A 19,083-nucleotide genomic window follows, 5' to 3' on the forward strand; every position below is an offset into this window, starting at 1 on the left:
CACACACACAGACAGACAGACAAACAGACAGACACACACACACAGGCACACAGACAGACACACAGAGAGAGACAGACACACACACACAGGCATACAGACAGACAGACACACACAGGCCGACAGACAGATAGACACACACAGGCACACTGATAGACACACACACACAGAGGCACACAGACAGACATACAGAGAGAGACAGACAGACACACACACACAGGCATACAGACAGACAGACACACACAGACAGACACACACACAGTCACACAGACAGACAGACAGACACATGCCATGCCTGCGCACACACACTAAAAAATGCAATACATTTTAAAGAAGTACAAATGATCAATTAATATCTGAGGAAACATTCATTGTCTCGCAGTCCAGGGCTGGAGAGGCGGCTCAGTAGTTAAGAGCACCAGTAACTAGCTCCTCCAGAGGGCCAGGTTTGCGTCCCAGCACCCATGCAGTGACTTGTAGCCATCTGCAATTCCAGAACTGAAGTGTGTCGTGTTGTATGAGATAAGACAACTCAGAAAGATAAATGTTTTCTCTCATGTGCAGAATCTACCTTTAAAAAGGAAAAAAACATATAAAACATGAAAGCAGGCCAGACATGTCAGTCATACCTTTAATTCCAGCACATGGGAATTTTTTTTTTCGAGACAGGGTTTCTCTGTAGCTTTGGTGCCTGTCCTGGAACTAGCTCTTGTAGACCAGTCTGGCCTCGAACTCCCAGATCCACCTGCCTCTGCCTCCCGAGTGCTGGGATTAAAGGCGTGCGCCACCACCGCCCGGCACATGGGAATTTTTTAAAACAGAAATCGGTGCTGAACAGCTGGCTCAGTGGTTAAGGACACTTCCTGTTTTTTCCCAGAACTGAGGTCGGGTGGGTCACAATGCCTGTGACTCCATATCCAGGGGATCCCTCTCTCTCTTCTGGCCTCCACAGCAATAGCATACATCTGGCACACACACACACACACGTTTTAAAAGAGAAATCTTTTTAAAAGAGAGAAATAGCATAAAGTAATAGAAAAAGGCTTTGTAATCAAATACATCCAGATTTGAGTGCTGTCTCCTCCACTCATGTTCTCTTTTTATATTTTGGGGATAGGGTCTTGTTATGTTCATGCCTAGTGTGCACCACGAGGAAGGAGAGAGACCACCAATCAGGAGTCAAAGGTAGGGACTTTTCTTGTGTTCCATCATTGTCAGCCAGCACACAGTTCAAGGCTTTCAGTCCAACCAATCAGATTCATTTGTTCTCTCTGTTGTTAGGAACAGCTATAATGTTTTAAAGAACTAAGGGGCCTAACAGACTACTTTTATGGTTTAAAGAGGAGGTTGGTCAGCCATTGGAAAGTTCTCAGCTCCCCTAGGGCTTGGGAACCTGAACTTTGTTTCAACCTACAAGTCAAGTAGTCAAAACAGCAGTGTTATGGCCAAGTGCTTTTGCCTGCTTCCTCCAGTCTCACTATGGTATTGGTTTTCTGGAATTTTGTTTTTTGAGCAGGGTTTCTCTGTGCAGCCCTGGCTGTCCTCAAACTCACTCTGTAGATCAGGCTGTGGCTTCCAGCTCACAGAGATCCACCTGCCTCTGTCTCCCATTTTCTGGGATTAAAGTCATTAGCCACTGCCCAGCTGGTCTCACTGTGCTACTGTGGCTGTTCTAACTGAGTAGACCAGGCTGGCCTTGGGCTCAGAGAGACAGGTCCATCTGCCTCTCAAGTGTTGGAAATAGAAGCATGGGCCACCACACTGGGCTCTTATAAATTTTTTTGAAAGTCACCCAATGGTATCTTTTCCCATGAATGAAATGAGAGAGACAATAGGGCACCCACTCTAAGCCAGGTTGTGTGTCTTATACATTGCATCATTTCAAAACCAAGAGGTAAGTGAAAAGTTTTTGCATCCCAATAAACCTCTCCGCCTACACGATCATCCAAACCAGACCAAACTAAACCGAGTTAGAAAAAGCCCAGGTTTAATGGGTGCCAGTGCTCCCGGGTGGCCTGAGAGGAGATGGGGAAGAAAGACTGGGAAACCATGTGTTTGTTCTCTGGGGGAGGGGGGAAGTTTAAATCCCTGTGGGAGTGGTCTTGAGCATCTCTGGGGAGGGGTCACCATTTTGGGGGCTTTCTCAGAGGTGGAGTCTGGACTGAGGCAGCTCCCAGGGGAGGGGTTTTGGGATGGGACTTGCCACACAAACATTCCAGACTGTTTGGATATATGGATGCCAGGGGCTGGGGTGAAGCCTTAACCCAAACAGTAAGAAGCAGCAGTATTCCAGATTAGACTGGGATGTGGCTCAGTGGCAGAGCACTTGTCTGGCAAATACAAGGTCATAGGTTTTATTCTAGCACTGGGGATAAAAAAGACTAGGGGACCCCAACAATTTTCAGTTATAAAAATGGAGTCTCAGAGTTGGGCCATGGTGGCACACGACTTTAATCCCAGCACTTGGGAGACAGAGGCAGGTGAATCTCTGAGTTTGAGGCCAGTCTGGTCTACAGAGCGAGCTCCAGGACGGTTGGACTATTACACAGAGAAACTCTGTCTCGAAAAACCAAACAAAAAGAAAAAAGAAAAAGGAAAAGGAAAAAAAGTCTCAGAAAGTTTAATTATTTTTAGAATTCTTTTCTTTATTTTAGAAAAATTCTTACTATGTAACCCAGGCTAGCCTGGAATTCCCAGTACAGCCCTGGGCAGCCTTAAATGAATGATAATTCTGCCCCGGTCTCTCAAGTGCTGGAATTAGAGGCATGAGCCACCATACCTGGATAAAATGTTTTAAATATTATCTTTTAAAAATTATTGCTGAAGCCAGGCAATGGTGGTGCACACCTTCAATACCAGCACTCCGGAGGCAAAGGTAGGCATATCTCTGGGTTCAAGGCTAGCCTAGTCTAAGGAATAAGGTCCAGGACAGCCAAGGTTACACAGGGAAACCCTGTATTGAAAAAAAATCATTGCCTGGCCTATGTGGAGGCCCAAAAATGTGAGCCTATTGCCACCTTGTCTGCTAGTCTGAGAGTTTGGAGGTTGCTCAAAATGGTTGACAAGCACAGCTACACATTCTGACTCGGGATGTGGTTACTTGGTTCTTTGGACATTAAGATGGCTCATACAAGTGGATCCATTCCATCCTGACAGATGGTCAGGGTATGCAAGCATACTTCTGCTCCTTCTTTTGCTTTTTTTTTTTTTTTTTTTTGATTTTCGAGACAGGGTTTCTCTGTAGCTTTTTGGTTCCTGTCCTGGAACTAGCTAGAACTAGACCAGACTAGTGCTCCTTTTGTATTAGGAGGTTACCTGGTGAATGTCTGTCTTCAGGATACTTGGTCTAGGGTGGCCTCACTGCCTAAACAACAGAATGCTAATGACTTGATGTCTCAAAGTGTTAAAGGAATTAACTGTTTGAGTTGTCCTTTGTATCATGCTAAAGAAGTCTTTGGTTGCCTTCTTCCCTCTTTTTTATTGGGGTATAAAAGCACATGGAAAATTAAGGACAGCAATTCCACTATTCACTGGAACGCCTTCCCCCTCTCCCGGTTCTGTTCTACGGTTTCTGTTTTGTTATTTTTTATGCGTCTTCGTAGTCTTTACTGATATTTCTAAATCCCCTTGCCCTTACCCTGGCAAGAGGTGTTTTTGTCGAGGCTGGTCCCCAACAGGCCTGGTGGCACACGCTTTAAATCCTAGCACTTGCGAGGCAGAAGCAGGTGAATCTGAGTTTGAGGCCAGCCTAGTCTACAGAGTGAGTTCCAGGACAGCCAGGGCTACACAAAGAAACCCTGTCTTGAAAAAAATATTTACTCTGTGCCCGTACACACGTGCTTACGAGCCACAGTGCATGTGTGGAGGTCAGAGGACAACTCGTGGAGCCGGTTCTCTCCTTCCACCATGTGGGCACGGGAATCAAACTCCGGTTATCAGGCTTAGTAGAAAGAAAGTCCTTTCACCTGCTTAGCCATCTTGCCAACCCTAAATATTGACATTTAACTGTTTGTTGTTGCTGTTGTTGTTTTGGAGTGTGGGCGTGTGTGCGTGTGTATGGGAATCCTTTGAGACTGGAGTTACAGGCTTGTGGGCTGTGAACACCCAGATCTTCTGGAAGATTAGCAAGAGCTCTTAACAGTTGAGTCATCTTTCCAGACCCCCAAATTAACTCTTTCCTTCCTTCCTTCCTTCCTTCCTTCCTTCCTTCCTTCCTTCCTTCCTTCCTTCCTTCCTTCCTTCCTTCCTCCCTCCCTCCCTCCCTCCCTCCCTCCCTCCCTCCTTCCTTCCTTCTCTCTCTCTTTTTCTTTCATTTTCCTTCCTTCCTTCCTTCCTTCCTTCCTTCCTTCCTTCCTTCCTTCCTTCCTTCCTTATTTTTTGAAAAAAGAATCTTACTATGTAGCCCTGGCTGTCCTGGAACTCACTCTGTAGACCAGGCTAGCCTAAAATTCGCAGAGCTATGTCTGCCCCTGCCTCCTGAGTGCTGAGGTTAAAGGAGTATACCATATTTAACCTACTTACTTTATTTATTTTTAATTGTGTGTCTGCGTGGGGTATGTGAATGTGGGTGCAGTACCCACAGAGGCCAGAGGGGCCATCAGAGCTCCTGGGTCTGGAGTTCCAGGTGGTTGTAAGCTGCCTGATGTGGGCAATAAGAAGCAATAGGTTCCTCTCTAGGTACAGTTCTCACTCTTAACCCTGGGGGCATCTCTCCAGCCCCCTAACTGTTGAGAAGTTGATGCTCTTAACCCTGGGGGCATCTCTCCAGCCCCTAACTGTTGAGAAGCTGATGCATGAGGAAACTATGAGTGGCAGTTCCCTCTCACTCCCCGCTCCTCCATGGCCTCCCATCCCCTCTCAACTCCTACGTTTGGAATTATTTTATTTTTTTTAAAATTTATTTATTTATTTATTTATTTATTTATTTATTTATTTATTTATTATGCATACAATATTCTGTCTGTGTGTATGCCTGCAGGCCAGAAGAGGGCACTAGACCCCATTACAGATGGTTGTGAGCCACCATGTGGTTGCTGGGAATTGAACTCAGGACCTTTGGAAGAACAGGCAATGCTCTTAACCTCTGAGCCATCTCTCCAGCCCCTACATTTGGAATTATTGTTTTTGTTATTGTTGCTGTTTTGAGATAGGAGCTCACTATGGAATCCTGGTTGGCCTGGAACTCACTGAGATTTGTCGTCATCTGCATCCCAAGTTCTAGGATTAAAGACATGCTACATGACATCAAGCCCAGTAATTATGGTTTTACACACACACACACACACACACACACACACACACACACACATTCTCACCCTACAGAGTCCAACTAGTGTTGCCCTTATTTGCATGTGTTTAGGGATGACCACTTAAAATTGGGTTCCTGTGCCTAAAAAGAACTTGTTCCCCCTCCTTCAGCAGCTATTGGCTGCCTATAGCTCTTCATCTAGGGGCGGTACCTGCGCTATTTCTTCTTCCGTAGATGATGGTGCAGCACTTAACTGGTATGGCCCTGATAGGCCTGGTGCAAGAAGCACCAGACTTACGAGTTCATGAAAGCATCATGTCCCATCCTCTCCAAGACACTATCTTACAGAAGTCATCCGGGTCCTTAGACTCTTACCATCCTTCTAGAATGCTGAGTGCTCGGCATAGGGGTTTGTTACAGATGTATCATCTGGGGCTGGACTGGGCAACTCAGAGAGTTATAGAGGCCAGTAGGGTAGAGAGGGACTGTTAGAGGAGGGGGAGGTGCTGTAGTGAGGGGGGCAGGATGCAGGTGCTAAGAAGGGGAAAAGAGAAAATGGAGGGAGGATTTAACGGGGGGGCAGAGAGAGGGTGACATGGGTGAGGGGGGGGATAGATAACATTCAGGATGTTTCAAAGGCCATAGAGACCTAATTATTTTATAATTTAAAAATACACTAAATCTATTATAAATTATAAAAATTTAAAATACAGCCGGGTGGTGGTGGCGCAAGCCTTTAATCCCAGCACTCGGGAGGCAGAGGCAGGCGGATCTCTGTGAGTTCGAGGTCAGCCTGGTCTAGAAGACCTAGTTCCAGGACAGTAACCAAAAGCCACGGAGAAACCCTGTCTCGAAAAATCCAAAAAAAAAAAAAAAATTTAAAATACATTGTATATATGTACATATGTGTATGGTGTATTTAAAATTATATGCATGTATGCATAAATGTCTATATATGTATATATAGTTGAAGTTACCTCACATAGTAACTTCAGGAGCCACAAATTATCTAACAAAAGCCTCGGTCAGTGCCAGGCAAGGGAAATCTTCCTTTGAGTTGTTGGTCGGGGAGAGTTCAGGAGACCTCCGAACAGCACAGGCTGTTGTCCTTGCTCTTGGTTGCCCGCCAGAGTATAAAAGTAAGATCCCATTGCCGAAGACACCACACACTTCAGACACAAGATTTGAAGAAGTCAAGCTGGCGCTGACCTAGAAGCCTCCTCCCCGAGGGCTCGCTCTCTTAGTGTCAGGAGGTGCCATGCAAGCTCCCAAGGGGATGGGGGAAGTTATCAGCTGTCTGACCCCAACAATATAAAGCCTGAGAACCCCAACAATGACCAGACCAGCGAGACAGCCCCAAAAGTACATCAGTGGCACTACTGCCTGGGAAGTAACCAACAGTTGTCTGATCGAGCATCAGCCTGCTCAGTTGGAAAGAACTTGTACCTGGCATTGTAAATCTAGCCAAGAACCCATACTGGGAAGGTCAAAGACCCTAGAGAACCTCTCACTACCATATTCTTGAGGTAGCATCGCTTCAGCTGCCATTTGAACACTTACACCCGTAGATGAGCATAGCTCTCACCCATCAGCAAAGACGCATCTTCCTGCTGAAGACAGAGGCAGATAGGCCTAAATGGTAATTAAAATGTATTACTGTTATTTTTAATTATGTTTATATGTTTGGGTTTGTGTATGTGAGCACAGTACCATGTGAGGTCAGAGCAGGGTGTAGGATCCCTGGAGCTGAAGTTGGAGGTAGCTGCATGCCATAGACTGGGGTCCTCTTTGAGAACAGTGTGTGCTTGTCAACATCCTCCATTCCCCAAATAGTAACATAATGGGTTACATGATTAGGAGATAATATATTTTAAAAAAAAACACCAAAACCCCCAATCATACTGGCACACTGTCAACATACCTGTAATCCTATCACTCAGAAAGCTAAGGCAGGAGAGTCTCAGATTTGAGGCCACCTGGGGATTATACAGCAAGACCCAGTTTTGTTTTGCTTTGGTCGGGAAGGGATTTTGAGACAGGGTTTCTCTGTGTAGCCCTGGTTGTCACTGTGTAGACCAGGCTGGCCTTGAACTCAGAGCTGTGCCTGCCTCTGCCTTCCGAGGGCTAGGATTAAAGGCGTGTACCATCACTGCCTAGCTGATTGACTGAGTCTTTACTGTGTCCCAAGCGCCACCTTTTTGACAAGGAACTATTTCTATAATAACCAGGTTGAGATGAAAGTTTGGTAATTATTTACCAGTAAGACTCCAAAGTCTCTCCCTGCTCTAGAAGCCCCTCATTATCTGGTTACATATTTATTTAAGAAACTTTTGCAGTTACTTTGCAGTTTTCTTTCTATATGCCCTTGTACTGTTGGTGTGTGAGTATTCACACAAATGCAGGCTCCTTCCCTTGGAGACCAGGGCTTCAGATTCTTTGGAGCTAGGGTTACATGTGTTTGAAAGCAGCTAAACATGGGTGCTGGGAACCCACCCCAGGTTGTCTGGGAGAACTGTCTGTGTTCTTGACAGCTTAGCCATCCCCACACCCCCAGCCCTGGGGAGCTTTAAACAGGCTGAAATGCCAGGGAACATTAGAGATGCCCCAGATACTCTGAGTTCCCACAGATCTTTGTTCTCTGGGTGGGCAAGTACCATCCAAAGACCCAGCTGGACAAGTTCTCTCTGTGCAGTGGTGTGGTGTAAGGAATAGCAGAATGACCGACTGACATAATTTTGACAAAAATAGCCCAGTGGGGATAAGGGTGCTTCTTAAAGCATCGCACGGTAGAAACAAGTAGAGTTACAATCATCACTCTAAGGATGCTGCCGTTTAAATTGTCCCTAACTGTTGTTGAAACCAGGCCACCATCTGCTCTGGGAAGCTACTACACTGAAAATTCTTTTTCTATGGTTCCCTTTTCTAGATTCTGCGATGACCTTCACCGTTCTTTTATGATCATCCACTCAATCACTGCTCATTAAATCATTACTCTTACATTTATTAATGTTCAGTTTCTTTGGAGGGATTTGAGAAATAGCTGGTCCATAGCAGCAGCTTTGGAGTCTCTTTGCACAAACCTGATCCTGATTTATCCTCCCTGTGAGCCCTCATGAGCCCCCATGAGCTCCCATGAAGCCCCATGAACCCCCATGAGCCCCATGAGCTCCTATGAGCCCCCATGAGCCCCATGAACCTCCATGAGCCCCTATGAGCCTCCATGAACCCCATGAGCTTGCATGAGCCCCCATGAGCCCCATGAACCCCCATGAGCTCCCCATGAACCTCCATGAGTCCCCCCACAAATCCCCATGAGCTCCTATGAACCCCATTAGCTCCCATGAGCCCCCATGAACCCCCATGAGTCCCCATGAACCCCCATGAGCTCCCATGATCCTCCATGAACCCCCATGAGCTCCCATGATCCCCCATGAACCCCCATGAGCTCCCATGAGCCCCCATGAACTCCCATGAGCTCCCTTGATCCCCCATGAACCCCCATGAGCTCCCATGATCCCCCATGAACCCCCATGAGCTCCCATGATCCCCCATGAACCCCCATGAGCTCCCATGATCCCCCATGAGCTCTACCCTTAACCTTTACCTCCTCCACAGCAGTCACCAAGCACCAAGGGTCAACATGTGTTACCCATCAAACACCTCGGCTTAATGAAAAAGAAAAAGAAAAGAGACACCGCCAGTCCTTTCAGCACATGCCAGTATTTTGTTATTTCACTCACACTGACCCAGCCTTTCATACATACAATTTATTTTATGCTCAAAGGAGTACAGCTGCATAATAAGAAATAAAGGCCAAAGTCTCCTGCTTAAAAGACTTGCTCTGTAATTATTGCTTTTGTTCCAGATGCATAATCCTTAATGCCTGAATAAGGAGACACAGAAAAGCACACACACACACACACACACACACACACACACACACACACACACACACACATATATGAAAGACAGAACTGCATTTAGATGATGTATACAGACTAGGTAAGTTCACAGAGGCAGGGGAGAGGTTGGTGCTGACCCAGGAGAGCAGGAAAGGTGAGAGGAGGGAGTAACTGCTTAACTGGTATGGGGCTTTTGATGTGGGAGTGTCATATATCCGTTGCTTTCATTGGTTAATTAATAAAGAAACTGCTTGGCCTGATAGGTTAGAACATAGGTGGGTGGAGTAAACAGAACAGAATGCTGGGAGGAAGAGGAAGTGAGCTCAGACGCCATTTCCTCTCCTCTCGGGGGCAGATGCAACGAAGCTCCGACCCAGGATGGACGTAGGCTAGAATCTTCCCGGTAAGTGCACCTTGGGGTGCTACACACATTAATAGAAATGGATAATGAAGATGTAAGAATTAGCCAGTAACAAGCTAGAGCTAATGGGCCAGGCAGTGTTTAAATGAATACAATTTGTGTGCTGTTATTTCGGGGCATAAGCTAGCCAGGCGGCCGGGAGCTGGGTGGCAGGAATGCAGCCCACAGCTCCTTCAACAGGTTTTCTTTGATTTCTTTAGATCATGGTGGTGACTACACATTAGTGTGTGTTTATCTACAGTAGTTAGTTTTGATCACCGTAACCAAAATACCTGATAGAAACAACTTCTGAAGCAAGTTGTTTTGGCTCAGGATTTCAGAGATTCAGTCTGTCGTGGCAGTGAAGGACGGAGCGATTCACTTCACGGTGGCCCGGGAGGTTCACATCACAAATCAATCAGGATCAGAGAACAAGACAGGAAGTGGGCAAGAATAACACCCCCAAGTACCTGCCCCTGGTGACCCACCTCCTCTGACTAAGCTCCACCTCCTAACATTCCAACACCTCCCCCAAACAGTAGCATTGTCTGGAGACAGGAGCTTGGGAGGGACATTCCAGGTTCCAGGCACTGCATTGCGAGTTTCAAAATGTTTCCTTTTGCTAAACATGTGGCACACTCCTATAATCCTAACACTCAGAAGTCAAAAGCAGGTACGCTGTAAATTTAGGGCCAGCCTGATCTATATCATCAGACTCACAACTCCCTCCCTGCAAAGAGATTCATTATACATTATATGAATTTCACCTCCCTTAAAATAAAATCAGTGGGGAAGTGATGAAGCACTCCCCAGCACTTGGGAGGCAGATGCAGGTAAGATCTCTGCGAGCTCAAAGCCAGCCTGGTCTTCAGAGTGAGTTCTAAGACAGCCAGGGCTGTTACATAGAGAAACCCTGTCTTGAAAAATAAAATAAAATAAAATAAAGTAAAATAAAATAAAATAAATCCTGGGGACTGGAAGGATAGCTCAGCAGTTAAGAGCACTGGCTGCTCTTCCAAATGACCCGAGTTTGATTCCCAGCACCCAGGTCAGGTCACCTGTGTCTCCAGCTCCTGGGATCTGGCACAGCCTCTGTGGGCATTTGCATTCATGCACACACTCACACAGAGACATACATACAGACACATAATTAAAAACAGTAAAATTAAAATTAAAAAAAGCCTTGGATAGCTCAAAAGCTTTCCAGGAACTGGAGAGTTGGGAAAAGGGTAGTTGTCTGGTGTAGTTGATCATCATATACACGCTTGGTTATCTTCTGCACAAAAACTATAAACAGGGAGAACAGAGGCATCAGGTACCCAGGGACAGGGGAGGAAAAAGACAAAAACAAATGAAAGCAGGAAAAAAACAAACCAAGATATCAGTGGGGAACTCACTCCATGAATAGCTGAGATCCAGGCAGGTATGGGGAATTAGTTAACAGCAGGTAGCTTCCCAAAATGCTAGGAGTTATTCTGCCCCTGAACAGAGGACAAAACAATATTACCATTGAACGCCTACTGTTTTGAACAATTATAAAAACTTGAAAAGAAAATTTAAAAGGGGTATGCCGTTGTAGGAGTCGAAACATTTTATTCTAAGCTGAAAACAGTCAAAGGTGGCATGGAGAGGTGATGCTGGCAGCCTGCTCTCCTGTCCCGGGCCGACGCAGAAACTGGACATCAGTCCTGCAGCTTAGTGAGGCTGCCTCCGATTTTTAACAACATTAAAAGGAAGGCCAGGCATGGTGGCACATGCCTTTGATCCGAGCCCTCAGGAGGGAGAGGCAGGCCTATGTCTGAGAGTTCCAGAGTAGCCTGGTTTACTTGGCCAGATGGCAGATGGAGCTACACAGTGAGACCTCTTCTAAAAAAAGTGTGTGTGGGGGGGGGCGGCACTGAAGAAATGGAGAGATGGATCAGCAGTTAAAGCACTTGTTGCCCTTGAGAGGACCTGGGTTCTGCTCCCAGTGCCCATGGCGATTCACAACCATATGTAAGTAACTCTGCAATCATGTGTAACTCGACAGCCGTGTGTAACTACACTTCTTGGAGATTAGACACTTTTTTCCGACCTTCATAAGCACTGCATACATGTGGTATACAGACACACATACATAAAATAAATAATAACTTATTCTTATGAAAAGGGTTGGACATTCGGCCGTGGAGCACCTTGCCTGGCATTCACAAGGCCCCGGGCCTATCTCTGGGGCTGCATTAGGTACAATGTATTCAAAGGCTATTAGTTGCTGCCAAGTGTAGGGGTACACACCTGTAATTACAGTACTCTATGCCATTCCTCCCGAAGGAACAGATCAAAGTAGCTGGGAACTGAATTCAAGGCTTTACACTCGCTGACCAAGCACTGTATTGACCAGACCCTACCTCTAGCTTCTTCCTTTATGTAGGGTAGGCTGGCCCCAAAATCGGATCCTCCACCTTAGACTTGCAAGGGCTGGGATTACAGGCATGAGCTACCATGCACAGACAGGTTGTAACTTTTCAATGTCATCCATGTCACATGGTGAGAACGCAGAGCACACTTTGATTTTATCCAAATAGACATTACCTTCTGAGAAACTAGTTTCTCTTTTTTTTTGCAGGGGGGAGAGATGGTTTGCAAGACTGGGTTTCTCTGTGTAGTTCTGACTGTCCTGGAACTTGCTCTACAGATCAGGCTGGCCTCGAACTCAGAGATCCGCCTGCCTCTGTCTCCCGAGTGCAAGAATTAAAGGCGTGCCTGGCTAGTTGCTCTTTCTAAACAAACAACCCCCCCCCCCCAAGACAACTCCTCTCAAAGCAAACTTTTTTCTTCATTTGTGGTTTACTAATTTTGGTGTCTGTGGGTGTTTGTATGCCCATGCAACACGTTTTCCATGCTCACAGAAGCCTGAAGAATGCATTGGATCCCTTGGATCTTGAGTTACGGTTAGCTGTAAGGCACTGTATGGAGTGGGTGCCAGGACTTGAACTGAGATCCTCTGGAAGAGCAGTCAGTGTACCTAACCATGGAGTTCTCTCTCCAGCACAAACTAGTTGTTCTTTACGTTAAACTACTGCCATTCATGATTTCATTTTTTTCTCCCTTTTTAGAATATACTCTGGGTCATACATGAATCTTTCATGCTTTTCTATGAACATTTAAAAAATCCTTGTTTTCCATAAAATATTGATTTGAAGCTAATATTGTATATTGCAAAGCTTTATTTGCATTAATTCTTTTTTTTTTTTAACCTTCCCCTGTAACATCTTGTGCATCTTCAAGACCAAATGAGCAGCTGGGAGATGCTTAGAGAGGAAGGAGTCCCTGAAGACATGGGTTCAGATCCTCAGCACCCACGTGGAAGCCGTGGTCCTACTAGGCTGCAGCAGTGCAGACCTACAGCCTCGTGCTGGCAGATCCGAACAGCTGGATCCCAGGATCTGCTCATACCTGTACCCTCGTGCTGGCAGATCCGAACAGCTGGATCCCAGGATCTGCTCATACCTGTACCCTCGTGCTGGCAGATCAGAACAGCTGGATCCCAGGATCAGCTCATACCTGTACCCTCGTGCTGGCAGATCCGAAGTAGGCAGATTCCTGGGGCTCTCTGACCAGCCAGTCTAGCTCACACAGTGAGCTCCAGGCTCAGAGAGACCCGGCCTTAAAAACTGATGTGGAGAAAGACGGGGGGATGACACCTGAAGTCGATCTTGGCACACACAACCAAGTGTAGCTGTACATACGTGTGTATACACACACCAAAGAATAGACGAATGTATGTGATCTTGGCACACACAGCCAAGTGTACCTGTATATACCTATGTATACACACACAAAAGAGAAGAGGAATGTATGTGTATAAATCACTTTATTCAATAGGAAACAATTTTTTGTGCTGTTCTCACTACCTTTCATTGTAACTCCTTATGTTTGTGCATCGAGACATTATATACCACAGGATATGGTATATAATGACGTACTTGATACCTTAATACCCAGCAATCTTTTAAGTACAAGTCAGGTTTAATTTTTTAATTTGAAGGGTGGTGGTAAGACAGGAGTTTATGTAGTTCAGGCTTGTCTCAAACTCAATATGTAGCCAAGGATAACCTTGGACTCATGCATGATCTTCCTCTTCCACCTCCCAAATACTGGGTTACAGGCCCTCACCACTATGCCCGGTTTAAGTCAGGCTATTTAGAATGAGAGGTTGTTTGGGAACTTCAAAGATACGGAAACCACAGAACCTGAAACTAAGGAGAGAAGCTTTAAGACCCTAACTCAAAGCTATTGGACAGATTGAAAAAAAGCAGGCACCATTACGAGCCACTTACAAAAAAACGTGAGGGCTTGAGGTAAGCAAAGCTCAATTTGTTAACAGGAAGCTACGGGCTCTGCATGTCTATTTATATAAACAACGTTTGCTTTGCCCTTCTTGGTTTCTGCCCAGAAGTTGTCGTCTGAATGCTGCTTTGGATATGCTTGACTGGTTTTTAAAAAGGAAGGGGGAAGGCAGAAAAGGGGGGGAAGAGATTCAAAACTACTGCGGCCACCTGTCACTCTCACAGAGAAACTTAACAAGACACTTTCCCTGATGTTTGCTTAGTGAAAATACAAGGTGTCTATTTTACCAAGATGTCCCTTTTCTTTTTGTCTTTCCTCAGCTCTGGGGATCAGATCAAGGGCATTATATTTACTATGTCCTTAGGTCTCCTTTGACTTTTTTAAATATAAATTTCAGGCAGGTTTGCTAAGTGGCCCAGACAAACCATAAGCTGTGATCCCCCTGTCTCAGCCCTCTGAGGGGAATACCGGCCGTGCCACAGCCGTAGTGAAATGGCTGAACTTCCTGCCAAGGGCACTGCTAGGCTCTGCCTAAATCACACAGACAGGCCTGACCCCTTTCTCCTGTGCTTCTGATCTCTCTCCATTTCGCCCTAAGTTGCCAAGTCTCTCAGGGAAGCTCGGTGTGCTTTCTCCTTGAATCTGGAATTGGCGCGCTCCATCCGTTCCATCCGTGCCATTGTCCTGGTGGCAGCCTGCCATTACTCTCCTCTTCAATGATTATGTTTTCTGATGCTCTCCCATCTTCCTCAGAGTCCTCTGGGCTCCGCTCTTCCTTCACTGTGTCACCGCCACTTCAGGACAGGAGGAGCAAGTTGATTGTGCCTAGTGCGCAGGTGCACAATCTTAGGCCGGCACCGGCTGTGGCTAAGATCTCTCAAAAGTGCAGCGGGGAGGAGCTTGTGGTTAACAACAGCACAGTACAGTGCAGCTTGATGTCATCGCAAGTTAAGTGGCCTGGCAGGGAAACCAGCTGGCTTGGAACCAGCTTCCTCTGAGTCAACACCAAGGGAAAGTGGGCCCGAAGCTCAGTGAATAGATTCCACACTTGAGTTTCAAGGCGCGTTCATTCAAGAAGAAAAGAGAATGTTCTAGGCGCGACATTGAGAGAGTTAGGCGCTGAGTAGGTTCAACTCAGTTTGGGATGAGAAAGTAAGGGTGAACCCTGTGGGGAGCCGGACGAGGCTGTTTCTATTCAGGATACCTGGAAGCGTCCAGCCTCTAAAGGACATTTTTAGCAATCCCTTTAATTCCAACATTAACGTCCCAGATGAAAGTAAGAATTCAGGGCTGGAGATGTAGCTCAGAGGTAGAGCGCTCGCCTAACATGCACAAGGCCATGGGTTCCGTTCTCATCACCACCGAAATGTGCAGAGATAACTGGAGAGTTGGCTCGGTGGTCAGAGTTCAAATCCTCAGTACCTACAAACAATGGCGGGTGTTGTGCCCCCCCCAGTACCCACAATGACGGGTGTTGTCCCCCTTACACTTGTAACCCCAGTACTGTTAGGGTTCAGGGTCAGGATGCCCTAGCCGGGCTCCAGGTGCGAGAAATAAGGTGTAATGTGGTGAAGGATGTCTCATGTCCTCTGCTGGCCTTTGTGTGAGTCCACGGATGCATGCCTTCACACACGTGTGTGCACAGACCACACATGTACATCACATAGTCAGTGCACACACACTCACAAAAAAATGTGGAGAACGTAAGAACGCTAAGAAATGACAGCCGGGCGGTGGTGGCGCACGCCTTTAATCCCAACACTCGGGAGGCAGAGGCAGGTGGATCTCTGTGAGTTCGAGGCCAGCCTGGTCTAGAAGAGCTAGTTCCAGGACAGGAACCAAAAGCTACGGAGAAACCCTGTCTCGAAAAATCCCCCCCCCCCCAAAAAAAAAAGAAATGACAAGACATGGGCGTTTGATCATGCCAAAGGAAGGTGAGAGGAAGTGTGGAGCTTACAGGCTGCTGGATCCAAAGACAGCAAAGAGAAAAGGGGCTGTATCTGGAGGCAAGTTAGCAAGGGTGGAGTGCTGAAGGAACAATGGTAATGAGTAAAGGGGAAGAGGGACAGGGACAGAATGGAGACATGTGATCAATACTGAGTCTGTGTCTCCTCCTCCTTTTTCTCCTTCTTCCTTTTCTTTTTCTTTTTTTTTTGGGGGGGGGTGTAGGGTTTCTTTGTGTAGCCCTTGGCTGTCCTGAAACTCACTCTATAGGCCAGGCTGGCCTCGAACTCACAGAGATCTGCCCGCTTCTACCTGCAGAGTGCTAGGATTAAAGCCCACCACTGCCAGCTAGAGTCTGTGTTTTCAAAGTATGACAAAAGAATTTCTTTTGTTGGTTTTTTGTTTGGTTTTTGTTTTGCAAACACAAAAGAAAAGACAAAAATCAACTGCCAGGGGCTGGGGTGCAGCTCAGCTGCTGGAGGGCTTGTCTGCCAAGAAGGAAATCCTGAATTTGATCCCTGAAGGAGCAGAAACCTGGGCATGGTGGCACATGAATTAATTCCAGAACCCGGGAGATGGAAGAATCCAGGAGACTTTGTCTCAAAAAACAAAACAAAACAAAAGCAAACGCCACATGTTCAAGGGCAGCCCAGTCTTATACAGTGAGTCCAGCCAAGACTACACAGTGAGACCCTGTATCAAATAAATAAAAAAGGAAAAGCAAACAAAGCAATGACCAGATCAAAACCAAACCCACCTTATTCTTGGAAATTTGATATATATTTTTTTAATGCTTGATTTGCTATAGACACAATACTGGGGTGGAGGAGCGGATAGGCGTGGGAGAGCCAAGCTCTTGAAGAGACTCCCTGTCCCACCTCTAAAAATGTTTCCAAGATCCCAGGAACAAAGTGAATTTTTGAGTGTCTTCTTAAACTACAATCAAGTATTGACACTTTATATTATTAAGTACACACACTTGTGGCATATAACATGGCAATTGATTCAGAAGTGCAGTGTGCAGTTGGCTGAAACAGCTGGCACAGCCTTTTCTTTAAACATGCTTTAAAAAATTTCCACCAAGCATATAGTAATTGTATACATTTGTATATCTGACTCTGGGTTTTTATTAAGACCAGCTAGAATTCGTGTTACACACATTTATGAAGAACATGTGATATTTCCTTTTTAGAACATTTATTTATTTATTTATTTATTTATTTACTGTGTGTATGCATGCACACACTTGCACCCCTGTGGAGGTCAGGGTATAACTCAAGGGAGTCAGTTCTCTCTCTGGGGATTGAACTCAGATCTAAAGGCTAGGCAGCAAGCTCCTTTACTGGCTGAGCCATCTCACTGGCCCACATATAATTCAGTACATATACACGGTGTGCACTGATCTAATCAGGATAACAATAATTACCCAGGCATGGTGGCACACACCTTTAATCCCAGCACTTGGGAGGCAGAGGCAGGTGGATCTCTGTGAGCTTGAGGCCAACCTGGTCTACAGAGTGAGTTCTGAGACAGCCAAGGCTATACAGAGAAATCCCATAGTGGAGAAATAAAACAAAAACCCCACCCCAAAACAAACAAACAAAACCAGAATAATGTCTGTATTATTACTTTGTATTTAAAAGCCTTATGAAAAGATTCTTATGCTTAAGAATTATTTTATTTTTGTGTATATGCTTGTTTAGAATATGCCCAAGTGTGTCCAGTGGCCTGCAGAGGCCACAAGAGGGTGTCAGGGACTGGGAACTGAACTCAGAGAGAAGAAAGTGTCCTTAACCCTCCTTTACTTTACTATTTTATGTATATAAATGTTTACCTGTACATCATGTGAGTGTCTGGTACCTGCAGAGGCCAGAAGAGGGCGCTAGATCACCTGGAACTAGAGTTACATACCGATGGATGGTTGTTGATGGTTGTGAGTCACCATGGTGGACATTGGGAATTGAACCTGGAGCCTTAAGGAAGAGCAGCCAGTGCTCTTAACCACTGAGCCATCTCTGCAATCCCAGGTAGAGATACCTAAGATGCCCATTTGAAGCCCTGAGCCTGTGAATTTTCCCCATTGTGGCTGCAATATGCTTTTAGTCTATTTCTCTATACACCAGTGTATTTAACTCTAGACAGGGGAAGCACACAAACGTTTTTTTTCCCCACCTCTTTTCTTCTTCTTCTTCATCTTTTCTTTTATTTTATTTTTCGAGACAGGGTTTCTCCGTAGCTTTTTGGTTCCTGTCCTGGAACTAGCTCTTGTAGACCAGGCTGGCCTCGAACTCACAGAGATCCGCCTGCCTCTGCCTCCCGAGTGCTGGGATTAAAGGCATGCGCCACCACCGCCCGGCCCCACCTCTTTTCTTTGATCAGTTTTACAGATCTCACTAAACTCAATTGCTTCCCAGTCACAAGAATCTGGCCCCCATTTAGCTACTTTTCTGTGTTACGTGAGGAATCCAATTCCTGTCGCCGCGTGTAATAGTCATTGTGCGGCTCTCATCAGAATTCCGCTGGGTTTTACAGGAAGTTTCTGAGTTTTCAGTCAAAAGCATTCATGAGATGCAACTAGTCACTTATTTAAGATGGAATGGGGGGATATGGCCCAGCAGTAGAGGTTGTGCCTAGCAAGCAGGAAGCTGTGGGCTTGGTCTTCATGCCAGCAGAAAATAAAGGTGGGGAAGAGTGTATTTTGCTCTAGTGTAACTGTGGCCACGGCGTCAGGCTGTGTAGTTAGCCTTGTGGAGATGGGCTGGCCCCTGTGCTGCCGGAGATGAGGTTTACTTTCCAGCTCCACATCCTGCTTGAACAGCCTGCCCAAGACACTGCACGGGAAATTATGGGACAAGAGCCACACCTGATGGCTTCCTCATTTCCACCCCAGACTCTGAGCTCAGCACACGGCAGCATTTGGGATCTTTATGGATTGTTAGGTAAGACTGGATAATTCTCGGGTCTGTTGGGAAGTCTCCTAGGACTAGAAAACGCCCAGTGAGCATATGGACAACACCAATTGGGCAGGTTCTTTTTTTTTTTTGAAGGGAGAGCATTTTACAAGGGTGGGGGATCGGATTTGGGAGGATTGGGAAGACAGCATGGTCAGGGTCATGATGTGGAATTCCCAAATAATGGATAACCAATAAAAATATTCTGTTGGAAAAAAAATGCCCATGACCTTTCTTTTTCCTTTTTAAATAATGGTTTATTTTTCCGTGTGCTTTCCACATGCATATGTGTGTACCATTTGGCTGCAGGGC

The sequence above is a fragment of the Chionomys nivalis genome, chromosome 1 (assembly GCF_950005125.1).
Source record: "Chionomys nivalis chromosome 1, mChiNiv1.1, whole genome shotgun sequence".
NCBI lineage: Eukaryota > Metazoa > Chordata > Mammalia > Rodentia > Cricetidae > Chionomys > Chionomys nivalis.